The sequence below is a fragment of the Melanotaenia boesemani genome, chromosome 7 (assembly GCF_017639745.1).
Source record: "Melanotaenia boesemani isolate fMelBoe1 chromosome 7, fMelBoe1.pri, whole genome shotgun sequence".
In the NCBI taxonomy this organism is placed as follows: domain Eukaryota; kingdom Metazoa; phylum Chordata; class Actinopteri; order Atheriniformes; family Melanotaeniidae; genus Melanotaenia; species Melanotaenia boesemani.
Window position 1 is genome coordinate 18,517,914 of NC_055688.1, and position 16,782 is coordinate 18,534,695.

Genomic DNA, 16,782 nt, shown 5'->3' on the forward strand with positions numbered 1-16,782 from the left:
AAGAATCAAATCAGTTTATCGCCCACTTCTACGTTAAATACATAATGCCTTCTTCTTCTCTTTCTTACTTTCAGGGGTCGCACATTAACTATACCGCTCAACGCTGTCCCCACTGGTTTCTGGTGGTACTACAGTATGGATTCACAAGGGCCCCCAAAACAGGTCAAATTACGTATGTAAATGGCACAGAAAACGAACAAAATGCTCTGTGTCCGTCATTTGTGTAGAGCATAAATTGGCCCTTAAGGTTTTCATCCAATTAGCTTGTCAAAAATGGTAGAAAGTTGTTAGAATCACAAATGTAAAAATAGTCTAATGTTCTGAGATAATTCAGTTATATTTTATGATATCCAGTGTTTATTTCAACAGTATTTCTGCCAAATATTGAGCACAAGGTTTACCTTTGGTGACATCCTTGGAGCAGCAGCAACCTTATAACCACCATTACTGTGTGGTTACAGTATGCCACCAAATTTTGCTTTTTGATGTAATCATTTGTAATAATCTTTGCATGCACTGTCTTAAGCCAGACTACCTTTTTATAGTTAAAAATGGGGTTGTTGGTCAGCATTGTCTGTTTTTTGTGTTATTTTTTTGGGGGGGGGGGGTCATGATGCATATCATTAAACTTTTTGTTGAGCTACTTTAGCTTTCACATTTTCTGTTATCTGTATTTTTAAATAATTTATTAAGAGGTTCCAGATGAAAGGACAATATTGAATATTATCAATTGTTTCTCATAAAACTATGCTATCTTATAAGTTGCTCTCTCAGTCTAAATTACCTTATTTGTTCCACCTCCCCCATCATCTCTTTCACCTCATTTTTAATAATTTCCCATCAGAGATGCCAACATGTCACCAGCAGTGCTAAAGTCTAATGGTTATGGGAACATTTTCTGTGACACCTGCAGCAAACATGAAGCCTGCTTGGCTGCTGGGGAGAACAGGGGAGGTTTATCTGGGATGGCAGGCCTCGCCTCCAGTGCCATGCCAATAGAAACAGCAGCACATAGTTCGGTGCTTCACAGTCAAATAAAACCCCCAGACAAAGAAGTGCTGCATCTAGAAAACACTCAATACAACGGAGAGAAGAAGAAAAAAAAATTGACTAATAACCCTTGACACTGTGCTCCAGTTAAATGCTTTACTTTTTAGCCTCTGAGTTTGAGTCTGTTCTTTTGTTTTCAGGGTTAGTTTCAAGTGTTAAAGTTCAAGTTACAGTTCACATACCAAATAAATACCAAAATACGATCCCAGTTTTATAAGAGTTAGGATCCTGTGTTAAATGTAAATATGAAAAGAATATCCCACAAACCTATATTTCATTCATTGTAGAGCATAGAAAATAACAATTATTGAAAGTGAGCTATTTCATTGTTTTAGAAAACGTTCTGGCAGGTCCATGTGTACCACACTGTAGTAACCACACTGTAGTATTCCATCTTCTCTTTATTTTCTTTTCATAACATCTGGAAACTGAAGAGACCAGTTGATTTTGCATTACTCTGCACTATTGCATGTGGGTTTATAGATACAGCCAGAGCTCTGGCCTGGGAAATCGGCTCTTTGTTTCACACTCAAAGCAGGCAGCTTTGAATCACACTGTGCCACAAAATGTCTGGACCATCCAGCTTCACCATGAATATAAAGAGTGGATTTATACCCCAAACATTCATATATGAATAACAATAAAATAAGAATGAGTACTTTAGACCACATAAATATTCGGTACCCTAAAGTCTGCTGCATTTTTCATCAGTTCATGTTCCTTTTTTATGGTTTATTTATTCCAAGTAACAGTGTTACTGTGAGCTTTCCAATTATCTATGAAAACAGCTTCTGGGTTGTTTTAAATGTTCCTCAGTAGTACAAACATTTTAAGTTCTTGCTCTAAGATAAACTAAGCATTATTGGTTAAAGGTAGCTATTGTACACATTTACACAGTAGCTTTGATGATTTAAGTTTATGGCTTTATAATGCATAAAACGAGCAATTCACTCAGATTCCTTGAAGGACTCATTATACATGGGTTATCTCATGTGACCAAGGTCTTTGCTCAAAGCAAGAAAAGAGAATTGAGGCAGTCGGGTGGATGTGTTGTTTGGTTGTTGCTATTTATTGCCCGTGTCGGCATAAATGTTTGTGCTTGTCTAGCAAGAAATTAACTTTGTCACGGTGGCCCTAGACAAAAGAATTGGGCAGGAATTGCTGAGCTAAACGCTACAATGTTTGAACAGAAAAGTCTTTTTGCTGCAGCGTGCCACTTAATAGCTTTGGTTAATGCACAGTTTGGAAATCAGGCTAGACAGAGATGAGCAGTCTTCAAAGTGTCAGCATGCTAAGCTGTAGGTGAAACAAGTGGCAGGGTAATAAAGCTACTCTCACAATGAGTTTATAATGACAATTTCATGGTATTCTGTTAGCCCTCTGTGACATAGTTATGCTACTTTAGACTGATTATTGAAATGCATGTTTTGACACCATCTTTGGCTTTTTAAGTGTGGATATGAATGATGAAACTCTTACTTCTTCAAGTTCTTTGAACCATGATAAAAAAAAAAGTCTACATTTATGTGCTGTCATACCAGTCAGTCTGCAGCCAGTAAACATCCTCCTGCCGCACCAGTCAGAATAATTTTTGCTTTTAATATTTTTAAATTTGGGCTTTTCAATGATTAATTATTTAATTATTTAATTAAATTAGGTTGAATGACTAATAAAACGCTGTGCAAAAACTCCGACGCAACAGTGTCCAGCAGTGGAATTAACACTTGATTTTCTTAAAGTCATGAAAAAACTGTCATATTGTCATTAATCTATAGCAAAGCATTACACAGTGTTTCACAAACTCGTACTTGTTTTGTGTTGAAATCTTGATCTTTCTGTGGGCTCACCACCTGCGGGAGGGGACATAGGGGTCAGGTGCAGTGTGAGCTGGGCGGCAGCTGAAGGCAGGGACCCTAGCAGTCTGGTCCTTGGCTGCAGAAGCTAGCTCTAGGGATGTGGAACATCACCTCTCTGGCGCCTGAGCCTGTGTGAGAGGTTGAGCGGTTCTGGCTAGATATAGTTGAACTCACCTCAAAGCACAGCTTGGGCTCTAGCTGTCTTTTTTTTCTAAATTCAAAGGGAACACTATCTGATACTAAATTTCAGCCATCAGGTGTGTTTCCCTGCTGGAAAATACAGATGTGGTATTTCATCATTGAATTTAAGTGTCAAAAAATTTCATTAACACTAAATAACAATGCATTTTGGGTATTTATATTTATATTGAACATTCAGCTTAACTGAATATTAAATCCAGTTTAGCTAAATGTAATTAAAATTTTCATTTTGTCATCATATAGGCAGAAGGGCAGCCAGTGTGGTCCACTGTGTCAGTCTGTAATGATAACTTGTCAGTCAACCAGCCTCCCAGCTAACCTCAGTCAGCACGCTGACTTGACTGGTTAGGATTGCAGACACACCGCTAGCAATGAAGTACGTGACCTCAGGTACCTTAATCAGCCATGATGATAGTGCTGGGCAATGTGAAGGAATTGGTATTCACTGTGTCTGTCAATGAATTATTTATAGTTTTCTTCAAGGTTCAGCTTAATTTGCTGGAAAGAGGGGTGATTTGGCCGAAAGGCATGACTGTAGCAGAGTAGAGGATTCCTCAGGTTTTATTTTCATAGTGGCAGATTTTCTTCTGATAATATACCAGCAAATTTGAAACCATTGCAACTTATCTAATTAGTTTTTCAGATTTATACTATATTCTCATTTTATTGGTGCTTTACATTGGCAAAAACATGTAATTTAGATTGTTTGACTTAAAACATTGAGCATGCTCAGAGAAAAAGAGTACTTCACATGCATTTCCATAACACTTACACAAACATTAGATAAGGTTATGTAAAGATTTTTTGTTCCATTTTTGTTTAAACATTGGAGACTAATATCAGTACTATCAACAGTAAGGAGAACAAATTACTATGTTACAGATGCCAGGCTATTAACATATAAAGAGGCATTTGTTTAAAGGTTTTAATAATATAAATGTGAAGAATAAAACTGGAAATTGTGATATGCATTACCAGTCAAAAGTTTGGATACACGTTTCCAATTTCCCATTGGAACTGCAGTATTGTCTTTACACAGTAGAAGTTAAATATTTTTTATACTGGATCCAGGTATCACCACCAACATTCTCTGTTTGTCAGCAACAAGCTGGGCTGCAGACCCCCTAAAACCGTTCACTGCTGCCAACATTGTCCTTGTAATTTTTTTTCTTTTTGTATTTTTCCTACATGCAGCAACATGTATGTAAAAGCGGGGATACATTCTGCTGATGGGTATTGCCAGAATAACCCTGCAATCACGAGTGCTCACTTTTCCTCTTTCACCCTAGCATACTGAGAGCAGCTGCTGAGTATGTCTACCAATGTCAGTCATTTCACATGTGCGACAGATATTGCCTTTTTTATCCTTTACATTTTCTTTTAATCATTTGGTGTTGCATTTGTAAAGTCACTGAGTGCTGTTAACTTTTAGTTTTAACGGGTTAATTGAAATACCTATTTGCATTTGGTGTAGGCCGTGTTGTTACGGAGGAGGATGGGTTTTTCATTTGTTCAGTAACATCTGATATTTTCTTGTATCTAATTATATATAAACTGGTTTATTTGTACTAATTTCTATATATATTATGAATTATATTCATGGGTCATGGTTATCAGTAATTATCTACCTAGCTGTTAAGAGAGATGCATTGAACTGAGAAATGAGAAGCTTTCCAGTCAGAGAGGAAAAACAGCAAAGTTTTGATCTATTACTGGGGTAAAACATGATTATTATGAATGGTAAAAAATAAAAGTGTGATGGTAGCCAAATTTGGGGTCTTTATAATTATTAATTATTGAATTACGAGGAATAATAGACTTAAATCCAGAAAGACTTTTAAATTTTCTTTTGTCTCTTTTTTTTTCTCATCCCTTTGTATCTTTCATGCAGAATATGAAGAGATACGGAGCAATGCACTTCCAGTCCACGTGTTGGCACAGGCGGAGAGAAACAGTTAAAGTGAGGCAGCAGCACACTGTGCTTTCACTGCATGAAAAGTCATTTAGGAAACAGACATGTACCATATTTCTGTAATATTACATTAATATAGATGAGAGAGAGCTAAATGAAAGAAAATTTACTTACAGTACAGAATGAGTTTGAGTCCCTTTGATCAGTGAAGCCCCATTTCCTCCAATAGGTGGGTCAGTATGGGACAAGTTGGTACTCATGTTTCTTGCGTTTCCTCAGACAAAACCTGGGAAGGATGCCAGAGTATCCGATGCAACCCATCCTATTTTTTTGGATCTTTCTGTTGGGGTCCCAGTTCGACCTATCCTGAAGTGTGGAGCTTGACACACTGCAATCCATTGACTGGTTGAAGATTCGTGCCTTCCCATGTAACTCAGCAAATACAAGAAAGCAGGAACAGCACAGTGTTTAAATATACTGTGTAATTTTTGTCGTTTATAGCCAAAAACCAAGAAGAAAGAACATGATCTGATATTCTTCTCCTTTGTCTGTGTCATGTTCTTCTCCGTTGTAATTAAAGGGAGGCATCATGACAAGCCGTGTTGTAGCTGACGCATCTTTCACTATCCAGCTTATACCCACTAGGTTAGGGTACAGTTGGCTTTGGAATCGCAACAGAGATCAGGATTTACTAAACAAAACTGCACCGAACAGTCCTGTCCCAAGCTGGGACACATGGCTTTATTCACAGCATCCTACACATGCAGTTTAACAATGCTAGACAGCTCCCTCCTCAGGTTACTGTTTAATCACCTAAAATCATATCAGACATTGGCATCTGCACCACAAAGAGTTTTAGCTTCAGGGATATCCAAGTTTCAGAAAATCTTAAATAACCAATTTGTAGGGAATGTTTGTTTCCTCTAAAAACTTCCATCCCAGCATGAGTGATTTCTAAGTTTTAACATTTTCATTGTATTATAAAGACACCTAACCAACAAATCTGAGGTACAGGGAGAAAAACATCCTTGTTGTAGCCTCCCAGTCTTATTCTTTCCTACATTCCCTACTTCTGCTTTAGCCTGCCTCCTCCATTTCCCCCCTGATTTAACCACTTATGACAAGGAGAGCTGAGCCCCATCTACCTTTCACATGCAAGACTGATTTTTTTTCAACCTGTATTTACAAAAGGTTGGGTGATGCAACACATCTGCTCTTTCCCAGGATTTGCCTGTAACACGGAGTTCACATACTGAAACTAGAAATTTGCCATGCAATTTTAAAAAAAAGCTTTTACTACAGTATAGTCAAGCCTGAAGGGATTTGATATCCTTTAAAACATACAAGGAATTCTAGAGCTATTAAAGCCAACGCTTCTACAGGATGTAGACAGAAGATAATCATTAAGACCTTAAAAATGGCACAGTTTTGTTGCTTTTTATTGCCATGTCTAGTGTTGTGCCATTAGTTCTCCTAATTCTCCTAGTTATCACCTAATTAATATAATAAAGCAAGAGCATGCACAATAGACTACTTTTCCCCTCAAAGATAAAACTACACCATAGTAATTTATCTGTAATGTCAGATCCTGCTTTGGTTAGTTTTTTTTTTGTCAAAATTGTGTTGTTTTTTTTGTTTGTTTGTTTTTGGCTCTAACAAATGATATCCTGAGTGGAAGGTTACCATGTCAGTGGCTAAGTGGGGAAAAAACATTTCCCCAACCTCCATCAGGACATTAATGCAAAGAGGGGATGTTTCTTCTAGAGTTGAACAGCATTCTGTGGCTCTCAGCACACTAGTAAATTATGGTGCAAAGTCTCTCCGAAGACTGCCTTTAAGTGAAACACTTCAGTCAGTATGGTTGTTTCCTATAACCTCCACCACAGCTCTTTAGTTTACATTTACGTCATGCTGCTTGATTCATCATTTTCTTTGTTGCATTTATTTTCTATCTGCATACTTTTACTTCACAGTGGTACAGTGTTGTATTGAGGTTTGGATTTAAAGAGGTTATAACTGGTTTAATAAATCAGTCATGTTTACACCAATTCTGGACGCATTGTACTTGTAATGTAATGGGAGGCTCTGGAGTTTAAAATATTTTGATCAGCTTTTTTAAAACAATAAAAATATTATATTAATACAATATGGTAATTATTTGTATTAGGCCATTGCATTTTAATAGTCAAGTCACTTTATAAAAAAGCAATTTTGAAGACTGGATTTTTTTCAGGCTCAAATGTTAGAAGAATAACTCACATAAAGAAAACACCTCTTTTTTGGGTTTGAACACATCATAAAGCACAAAACCTTGGAATGTGCTAAAACTTAATTGAATTAATTGACTCTTTTTTCAGTGTTTATAAAACAAGTTAAAATGATCTACAGTTAAATTCTTGATTAAAGCCTCCTCAGGTTGTGTGGAGCTCTTAAACATGTAGCCACATCAAAGCTGTTCTGGCCATTTCTAGAAATAAACAATATTGTAGTTTAAACTTACAGATTAGTTTATTTTCTTGGGATGATAGAAAATGATGCTTGGTTGGTCTTCTGGCCATGTCTAGAAATATAACTTTTCCTGTTCAGACTTTCCAGCCTGAGCCATGTAAAAGTGGTGGGTGAGGGATCCCCCTTGTAACTGCTTATTTCTCTGAGTGAAAGAGTGGAAATGTATGTGTTTGTTTGTTTGTTTTTTTGGAGTTTACTGTGCATAACATGTGACCAATAAAATAAAAAATACATTTGTACCCTAAGCGAAATGGTAGTATACTAGATTAATCAAATATGCTATATAGATAAAATGCTACAAATGGCACACATAAAGTCTCATTTATGACACACTGTTTTCTTTTTCCATTTTGATCAGCCACAGCTGAATGGAGTGAATGTCAGTAATCTTTGATTCACATTAAATCTACATTTATCATAAAAGAAATGACATCTTCAGAACACAGATGACTGCTTTAGAGTTTCTGTGTATCCCTCTTTAAAATTAATGTTTAATTCTTCTTACATGATGGCCTGACGTATGGCATCATGTGATGCTACCCATCCTCCAACATGTTTTTCTGTGTCAGAAGGTTTCAGAAACTTCAGAAGGATAAATTTATGTTCTTTAATGAACATATTGTACCATATAATTGTTTATGGCTTGTGTGAGCATTTGTGACTGTATTCTAACAATATTATGTTGTGATTCTTTAACAGTTACAGGGATAATTCAGTTATTTTTAGCGTGCTTATTAATTATGACTTATATATCACATTTTATGCCAAGATAGGTTTTTCTTATTAGTTTGGTAAACATTAAACCAACTGTTTAAACAATTAGGTTGGTGTATCGTTTGTTCACGTTCAATTAAAAATGTTAAATTATTTAAAAAGAACAATCATCTTGTTTTTTTTTATTATTCTTTTACAAATCTGAAACAAAATAAAATCAGGCTGTTTTATGCGCTTTTGATTTGAAGTTAAGATTTGGAAAAATGTAATTAAAAAAAGACCCACGGTCAGAAATTGATTAATATTTAATATATTTATCAAACAGAAATGTTCAGAGCTGCAAGCCTCACCCCAAAAGTTCATGATAATCTAAACAGTTCCATCCCCCTGTCGAAAAACTTATTAGGGCCCATTCAAAGGAATTAAAGTTTTTTAGGGCTGTCCAAATGAATGTATTATAAACAGATTAATTTGTGGAATTAACTTCTTAATTTTTGTATGCATGAAAAACAAAGTTACTCATGCTATATTAAAAGTTTGGCATTATCTCTACGATATTGCCACTTGTACAACACACAAAGCAGGAAACAAGAACTTCCAGGTCACGGGAATCAATTTCTGTCTGCAGGTTGTTGTTATAGTTATATATGGATTTGTTTGTTTTCAGTTGAATATCTCACTAAGTACTTATCACATAGAGATGGAACACACATCCTAGGAAACTGCAAAATTTGGTCTTTCCAACTATAACAGCTTGTCTGTGCCATGAATTGTTGGCAAGAATAATGCTTGAAATAAAAAAAAAAATAGCTATCTGTGCAAAGTTCTGTTCCCATCTGTATGCCTATTCTTCTCTTTCAGATTACTCCCAATCTTACCAGTGCTTAGATATGAACACATGAAAGAGCAGAATTACCTTGAACTAATCAGTTACTTATGTTTTGATGACAGATAAAACATCAACAAAGTGATAATTTTACTTATGTTATTCAGTTATTTAGTTGAGTAAGTCATCATGCTCTTAATGCTCAGAGCATTGCAAGTCAAAATAAACAGGAATCTGCTTATGAAAGTAGTTTCTATGACTGAAATGTGCTATTTATTTTAACAAAGCACTGGGAAGGTTTTTATTTTTAGTCACCAAATGCAAATTTTCATTTTATAGATAATTATACAAACCTATGTGGGCAGACAACAGGTGAAGCCACTATTTATGTTCTAAATTGGAAACATAATGAGTGTTTGAAATGAATATCTCGTGTGTTCTTTGTTGAAATTCATTTATTACTCTGTTTGGAACACAAACAAATCGTGTTGGAGAGCTCATGCTGGTTAGTAATATCACAAACTTATTAATAACATTCTCATAATCACACGTCTGTTTACATCTGTGAATATAACAGACAAAAAAGTAATTGGGTGATATTTCAGAAACCCAAAGATATGGGGGAGCTCTCCTCTGCCACCCTCTAGGTGGGTCTGGGGTTGGCTTCGTGATGGGGTGGCTTGGGTTCGTGCTCCGGGATTGCTGTTGATGGCCCGGGTCTCTAGGCTGCCCTAGTCTGCCTCTAGCCTCTGTGGAAACGTGGTCGCATTTGCACGATCTCACTCGCCACTCCTCATTCCTCATTCTCTGCATGCTGACACAGTCACTGAGTTGTCCAGTGGGTTTACACACTAAGAGATACTTTTGTTTTTTTGTTATTTCTGTGAGTATCTGGTACTTTGGTTGTTGTTGTGATACGTTTGTGATATGGTTTTTTATTTGATTTGTGTTTCTGTACAAGTGTAGTAGTTGATTGTCTGGTGATACTGTGGATTGAAGGGTTGTTGCCTTTTATCTGTTCTGTTTTTGTCTTCTCTTTCTTCTTTCCATTTTGCTTCTTTTTGCTGTCTTCCTCCTTTTTCTGCCCCCACCGGTCAGGTCCAGCAAGATTCCATAGATTCCATAATTCAATGTAAATAAATAACAGTAAATAAATAAATCAGATTAACAAGAGGAGCCTTATACCCATAAACCTACCCTTGGCAAAGCAAATTTGTTCGGCACAACACAGCAACCAGACCATTATTCTGTTTGCTACGATGCTGGACAGGACAAGTTAAAAGAAGGAAAAAAAACATGATGCAGAGTGGTTTTCATATACCTGAATTATGCTTCCAGACACAGTTTAAGAAAAAATGTTTAAATTCGTTACAAAACAAGATGACTTAGTAGCACACCTACACACAATGGTGTGATACAATGGCATCCCATATGACAGAACATTAGAATATGGGTTAGTCTATTGTTGTCTATTATAGATAACTGTAAATCAGTTATGTTTAGTTCAATAAATCTTAATTGAGTTTTATGTATAAAGATTAGAAGTACACCCTCCACCATTGCTAAGGTGGCATTTCTGTGCACGTCACAGTAGAACAGATGAAAATCTGACTGTTTTCTTAACAATGTCAAAGAAATCTGAAAGGACTCATGCATTTCTTGATGGGTCAGAAGGGTCAGCAAACACCATGGCAATAGGTCAGGTATACCTGTTGATAAAGAAAAAGAGAAACACAGATTAATGACAGCAGTGCCATAAATTTATATATGGAGAATGAAGAAAAAGAGAGAAATGCCCAGAGAGGTGGTCAGTGCATTGTGAAATGTCCCCCAGCAGCCTAAACCTATAGCAGCATAACTAAAGGCTAGGGTATACTTGCCATTTCCTTCCTGTTGCACATAGACAGACACTTGTGCCTTTACAGTTAGCAACAGATTGGAAGCGTTTTGCGGGTTGATGTGCCAAAAATGCCCAGGAAATTCAATGTGACTGGCCTTTTCACAATTTCAGAGTCCAAGTGCTCTGTACTGCACCGAGCAGTGACCTCCGGGATTGAGCGTTTTCACTGCATTGTGCTGTAGCAACTATACACATGATGGTGTAGAACATTGCTGTGCATGTTTGCATACACAGGAAGTATATCCCAGCACTAAGGGTATCCCAAACCAGCCCTAAATATAAGCTCTTGCTAAAAGGAAAGTTTTAAGCCTAAAGGTGTCTGCTTTCCCAGTGCAAACTGGGAAGTAGTTTCACAGGACTTTGGAGGCTCTGCCTTCCATTCTTCTTCAAATAAACCACAAAAAGCCTGCAATCTCAGAGCAGATTTATTGCTCTTTTGGGAAGATATGAGATCTTTAAGATACAGTAGAGCTTGGTCATTAAGAGCTTTACTTGTACAGAAAAGAATCGTAAATTTTGTTCTGAATTTACCATGGGACTGGTGTGAAAAGCTAAAATTGGAGAAATATATCATCAGATTATCATCAGAAATCTTGCTTTAGCATTTTGGATTTTTTAGGGCATTATGTAGGCTTTTCAGGGAATTTCTGGGACAGCCCAGTCGTGGGGAAATACAGTAGCCTAATCCTGAAGAAACAAACGCATTAATTAGTTTTTCTGCATCACTCTGAGACAGCATATCACAATTTCATTTTTGATTGAGCCCTAATAAGTTCTCCGATAGGGAGATCTAACTGTTTAGATTGTCTTGAACTCTTGGGGTGAGGCTTGCAGCACTGAACATTTCTGTTTGAGTATTCCCAGCATTTTCTTTTACCCTCAGCGTTTCAGTTATCTCAGGCTTCATATCTACAATAGCGTAACATGTTTTTATTGTTGTTGCATTGCAAGAATATTGTGTAAACACAAAATTCTAACGCATACATTCATTTTGAGATTTCTGAACCTTTCAAATCAGTTATGCTCTAAGATGCCAATATAAACCTCTAAGTCCTCAGAAATGTGTGACATGGTCAGATTTTTAGTAATACAGCTGAAAGTCACTCTCTTGTTAGCAGGCTGCTCTGATCTGCTGGGCGGATCTCTGCATTCACTGAAGACAACAGAGGCAGCCACAGTCTTGTTAACAATCTCTGATTGTTTTTGCTGCAGTTATGCTCCAAGACACAAATAAAATCAACTAAAACCCCACAAAAATCTGTATTGTGGACAGATTTTGAGTTAATACAGTAAAAGCGGATTTCCTGGTTTTACAGACCAGTGGGCCAGTGCTGTGACTGTGGCGAGCTTTGTCTGGGTGGAGCAACACACTTCAGTAAACATAATTTGGCTAATCTACCTTGAACCTCAGACCTTCTTGAGGAACGCAGCAAACCCAAGGTGAAGTAATCTTGTAGCTTCATGAACAAAAGAAAGCCCCAGCTTGTTAAGTTTGAGGTACAGTTGGTTGTAAACGATGGGCTGTCTGGTTACCATGTACACATTGTTTTCAGTTGTCTTACATTTCAAATATCACACTGGGAATATTTATTCTTAAACATGAAAAATTTGAGGAAAAATAGAAATATTTGAATGATTTATGTTTTCCAGGTCGGACATCTTTGTTGTATGCTGTGTCAGTACTATCCTACACAACCTAAATTCTGTAGCTGAAAAGAAATTAAACAAATTTCTAAGCTTCTGTTCTCTGTGTTCTGAACCTTTTTCTATCATTTTTATTTAAAGTACAGCCATCTGTATCATCTTTTTGCTACTCGTGTGGAAGATGAGGTACCTAATCACAGAGATAAGCATGCAGGCTGAGGGGCAGGAAATAAAAGGTAGAGAGGAGCTACTTGGGAAGTACAGATCAGTCTTTGTGTCTTATTAATCAAAGGCTGTGAATTGTTGCACAGAACAATTTGGTTTGTTTCGTCTCAGGCTGCTGTTTCCTTGATGTAGAGACAAAAGATGAATGAACCCATCAATGCTATTATAGGGTATCTTCATTTTCCATCACTATAGAGGCCAGTTGACTCTGATCATCCTCTTCTCACTCAAATACCCACTGAGCTGAGGTGTCTGGCCTTTTTCATTCGTCAAGAAGATGAATGGTCTCAACTGTGAGTAAAAGTACATATGATAATGAATTCATACTTTAAAAGGCTAAACAAGTAGAATGCACTCTGAATAATAATTCAGATGGACAAAAAACATTAAATCTAAATCCATTTTGACGAAGTTTCTCTTCTGTCTGGTTGATTTACTATGACCCCCCTTTTCCTTTAGAAATGTTTTAAAAGCATTCTTAAGAGATTATGGTTCATAATAACATGATAGCGTCACAGTTTCTAAAGATTTGTCAGCAGCGCATCTGTGATGAGAATCTCCAATTTCACCACATCCTAAAACTATTAGGTTCCTATTGGGTTGGATTCGGCCAGACAAAATTCTCTGTAAACCCTAGAGATGATTTCGTATCAAAATCCCAGTGGAAAAGCAGTTTCTGAAATACTCAGACAAGCCTGTCTGGCACCAACAACCATAGAACTTTCAGAGTCATTTAAATCCCATTTATTCCTCATTCTGATGGTGATTTTGAAATTTAGCACGTTGTCTTGTCTACATGTCCAAATGTATTGAGTTGCTGCCATGCAAATGCAATTGAACAAATGCACCTAATGAAGTGGATGGTAAGTATGGGCAGAAGTTATCTTTTATTCTTACATCCAGTGCAAATTAGATCTTTTTTAAATGTTAAGAAATTAATATCAAAGAATCCCCAATATGTACTTAACTAGATCCAGCTTATTTTTTCAACAGCTATTTCTTTTCTTTTACAAATGGACATATAGTCATAGAAAAAACCAACTACACCCTCTTCTAATTCTAAGGTACATATCAGGACATAAAAAAATCTGCTTCTTATCATGGCATGAATTAGTTAATTGCAACCTTACACAAACAGCACTACACACTGTTATGTGTTGCTATATGGCAATGTTTATCATTTAGTAAAAACTAAACCAAAATTCTCATCACTGTGTGAGAAACTGAGCAAATCCTTCCTGCTGTTGAGAGCTATTAATTCAGAGCTATATTTCAGACTATACAGATCTCAGTGAGCAGAATGTTAAAGTTCCTGACAGTACAGTAAAGAAAACTTGAAACACTTGCAAGGGAAAGGATTGCAATGTAGGGAATTCCTCCTTTAGAGCAGCACATTGTACATTTGCATAGTTTCATCTGAAAAAAAAATCTAAAATTATGCTCTTCAGACAGATGAGACTGAAGTAGAGTGGTCATAATGCACTGCACCATGAAATGGTCTGTTTGGAAAAAAAATAAATAAAAACACTAAAAATAAGCATATCAGTGCAAACGCCCTTATGCCAACTGTCAGCACAATGGTAGAGTTGATGAATTTGGCTTGTTTTGCAGCCACAGGACCTGGACACTTGCAGTCATTGAGTTGGCTATGAACTCTTCTGTGTACCTTACTAATCTAGAGTCAAATGTGAGGCCATCTGTCCAAAAACAAAACAAAGCTTGGCTCAAATTGAATCATGCAACAGGCCAATGATCCCAACAGAGCAGCAAATCTAGAACAAAATAGCTGGTTGGAAAAAAGAAAATAATTAAGGTGTTGCAATGGCCTGCTCAAAGTTTAGAGTACAGTCTGATTAAATTGCTGTGAATAAATGAATACTTAAAGGGGTAGTGCACCCAAAAATGTGTTTATTTTAGCTGTAAACAACACAGTATTACTTAATTGTGATGAAAACTACATACTGTTGAGAAAATTTGTATTTTTTTTATTTATTTTAAGAAAAGGATTTTGTGGGTAAATGGCTCATAACGCCCTCTACAGGGTAAAACCAGGTTATGTTTCTTGTAACATAGAGAGGTTATCTATGTCACGATAAAATTTTAAAACCCCACAGCCCCCTCCCTCAAGATGCAAACAAACGGGTCCAAGCTTTGCAGGCAAAGAAAACCACACCCACCAACGCATATAAAGGGATGTGAGCTTACATGGTGTAGATTTGCTAGTTTCAGACTTCTTTCACAGCGTTTCTGATTAACGGATTTGTGCTTTTGAGGGGTGTAAAAGTAACACCGGACTTTATTCTTTACCTGCTGATCTTCATCTGGCGACAGACAGGAGCTCAAATTCTGGCAATGGCAACTTACAGCAGCACTTTCTGCAGCTACCACAACCTGCTGTGAGTCGCCACAGCTTTCCAGAGCTGCTGAAGGGCCAGCGTAACAGAACTAACGGCTGATACGGTTCAGGACCACCTTGTTCATGTGTAGCTGAGGAGATTCAGGAGGGGAAAAGTCTTCCACCTCAAAGACCGCTCTGTGTTGTAGGTGCTTTGTAAAGTTCGCTTTCCATCTTGCTAGTAAGCTGAGCCTGCCTGTGTATCCCGACTTACCCACTCACCGTTCGCTGATCACCTCACACCTCCCACCGCAACCCTTGCGGTTTCAATCATTTTTCAAATTCGGCAGTGGGTGGAGTTACGCAAAAAGTAAAGGGTGTAGTTACACTTTAAATACTAAGTATGGGCATTTTGAAGTTTGAAGTTGACAAGTCAGGCCTACAAAAACGATTAGTTGATTTGTTGTGACGTTATTTTGACGTCATCAGTAATGAAATAAAAAATACTTTATCTTCAAATGAAAATTGTAAAACTTGTATGAGATGTAATTGGTATATTGTGTGTGTTCCATAAACAATTGTCTTTAACACGTTTACATTTTTAACATTGGGGTCTAGTTTCCTTTATTGTTCAGCTGGTAGGTATAAATGTGGGTTAGGGAGACAGGGCTTGCTTTAAGGACTTCTTGCTATGCTATGTAAGCGAAACACTGCACCCACAGGAAGGTTCATCAACAACAAAAGCTGTTATTTTCCTCGTCTTTCTGTCTGGTCTTTTTGCTTCTGAAGCAACATTTCTGAGGGTTTAGTAACTGTGCTGCTTTGATCTGTTTCCACCACAATTAGTAAAAACTCAGACAGAAACAGCTGCTAAACCTTCCCTGTTCCTTGAGGTTGAGAGGCGGAAGAGGGGTGAAAATGGTGCATTCCAGTTGTCTCGGAATTCCAAGTGGATGAGAATATGTGACATGATGACCAGGAAGTTGGCATTCCAGTTTCACTAACTCTGACAAAATGGACACCTCCAAAATAGCCAATTTGTGAGCATCCACTAATGCCGTATAAAACTATAAAATCACAAACCAACTGTAAAACTGCGCACCATGAGAACACCAGTCAGTGAGTGTGGAGAGAATGATTAATGAACCACACATATTGACGCGATTTTTCACAAAGAAACCTGCCGTAACAATGTAGTTATTAATAACAACAACTCGCTGCTGTTTACACTAAAAAACTTAATGGACACAAACTATAAAAAAATTTAAAAGAGACAACAATGGACTAGAAGTGGTACTGATTGCAGCCATCTTTGAATCTGGAATCTCTGGGTCCTCTGAAGCTCAAGAGTTCGCTGCGCAGAAAAACAAGATCACTTTGTCACTTCTGGCAAAAATTCCTCTGAACTCTGAGTTCTGAGGACAGCTGGAACGCACCATTACTTCTGAGTGAAAGGGGTAGGGTGAAGGGTTAGCTGCCTTCACTTAATCCAGCGGCAACTAGCAGCAGCTAGCATCAGACTTAGCTCCATTCACTTTACCCAGCAACTAGCAGCAGCTAGCTTCAAGCTACACTTTATCCAGCAACTAGCAGCAGCTAGCTTCAAGCTAC

The 16,782-nt window shown here is 37.3% G+C and overlaps 1 protein-coding gene across 5 annotated transcripts in view; it reads left to right on the forward strand.

Annotated features, from left to right (window-relative positions):
• The window catches only part of enox2 (ecto-NOX disulfide-thiol exchanger 2), a 185,107-nt gene that overhangs the window by 26,121 nt on the left and 142,204 nt on the right, over positions 1-16,782 (forward strand). The window contains exon 2 of one of the 5 annotated variants that reach the window (XM_041989987.1): positions 4,999-5,067. The exons of the other annotated variants lie outside the window; for them this stretch is intronic. The gene's annotated coding sequence lies outside the window, so the exon portion shown is untranslated. The remainder of the gene's footprint in view (positions 1-4,998; positions 5,068-16,782) is intronic. 5 annotated transcript variants of the gene reach the window in all.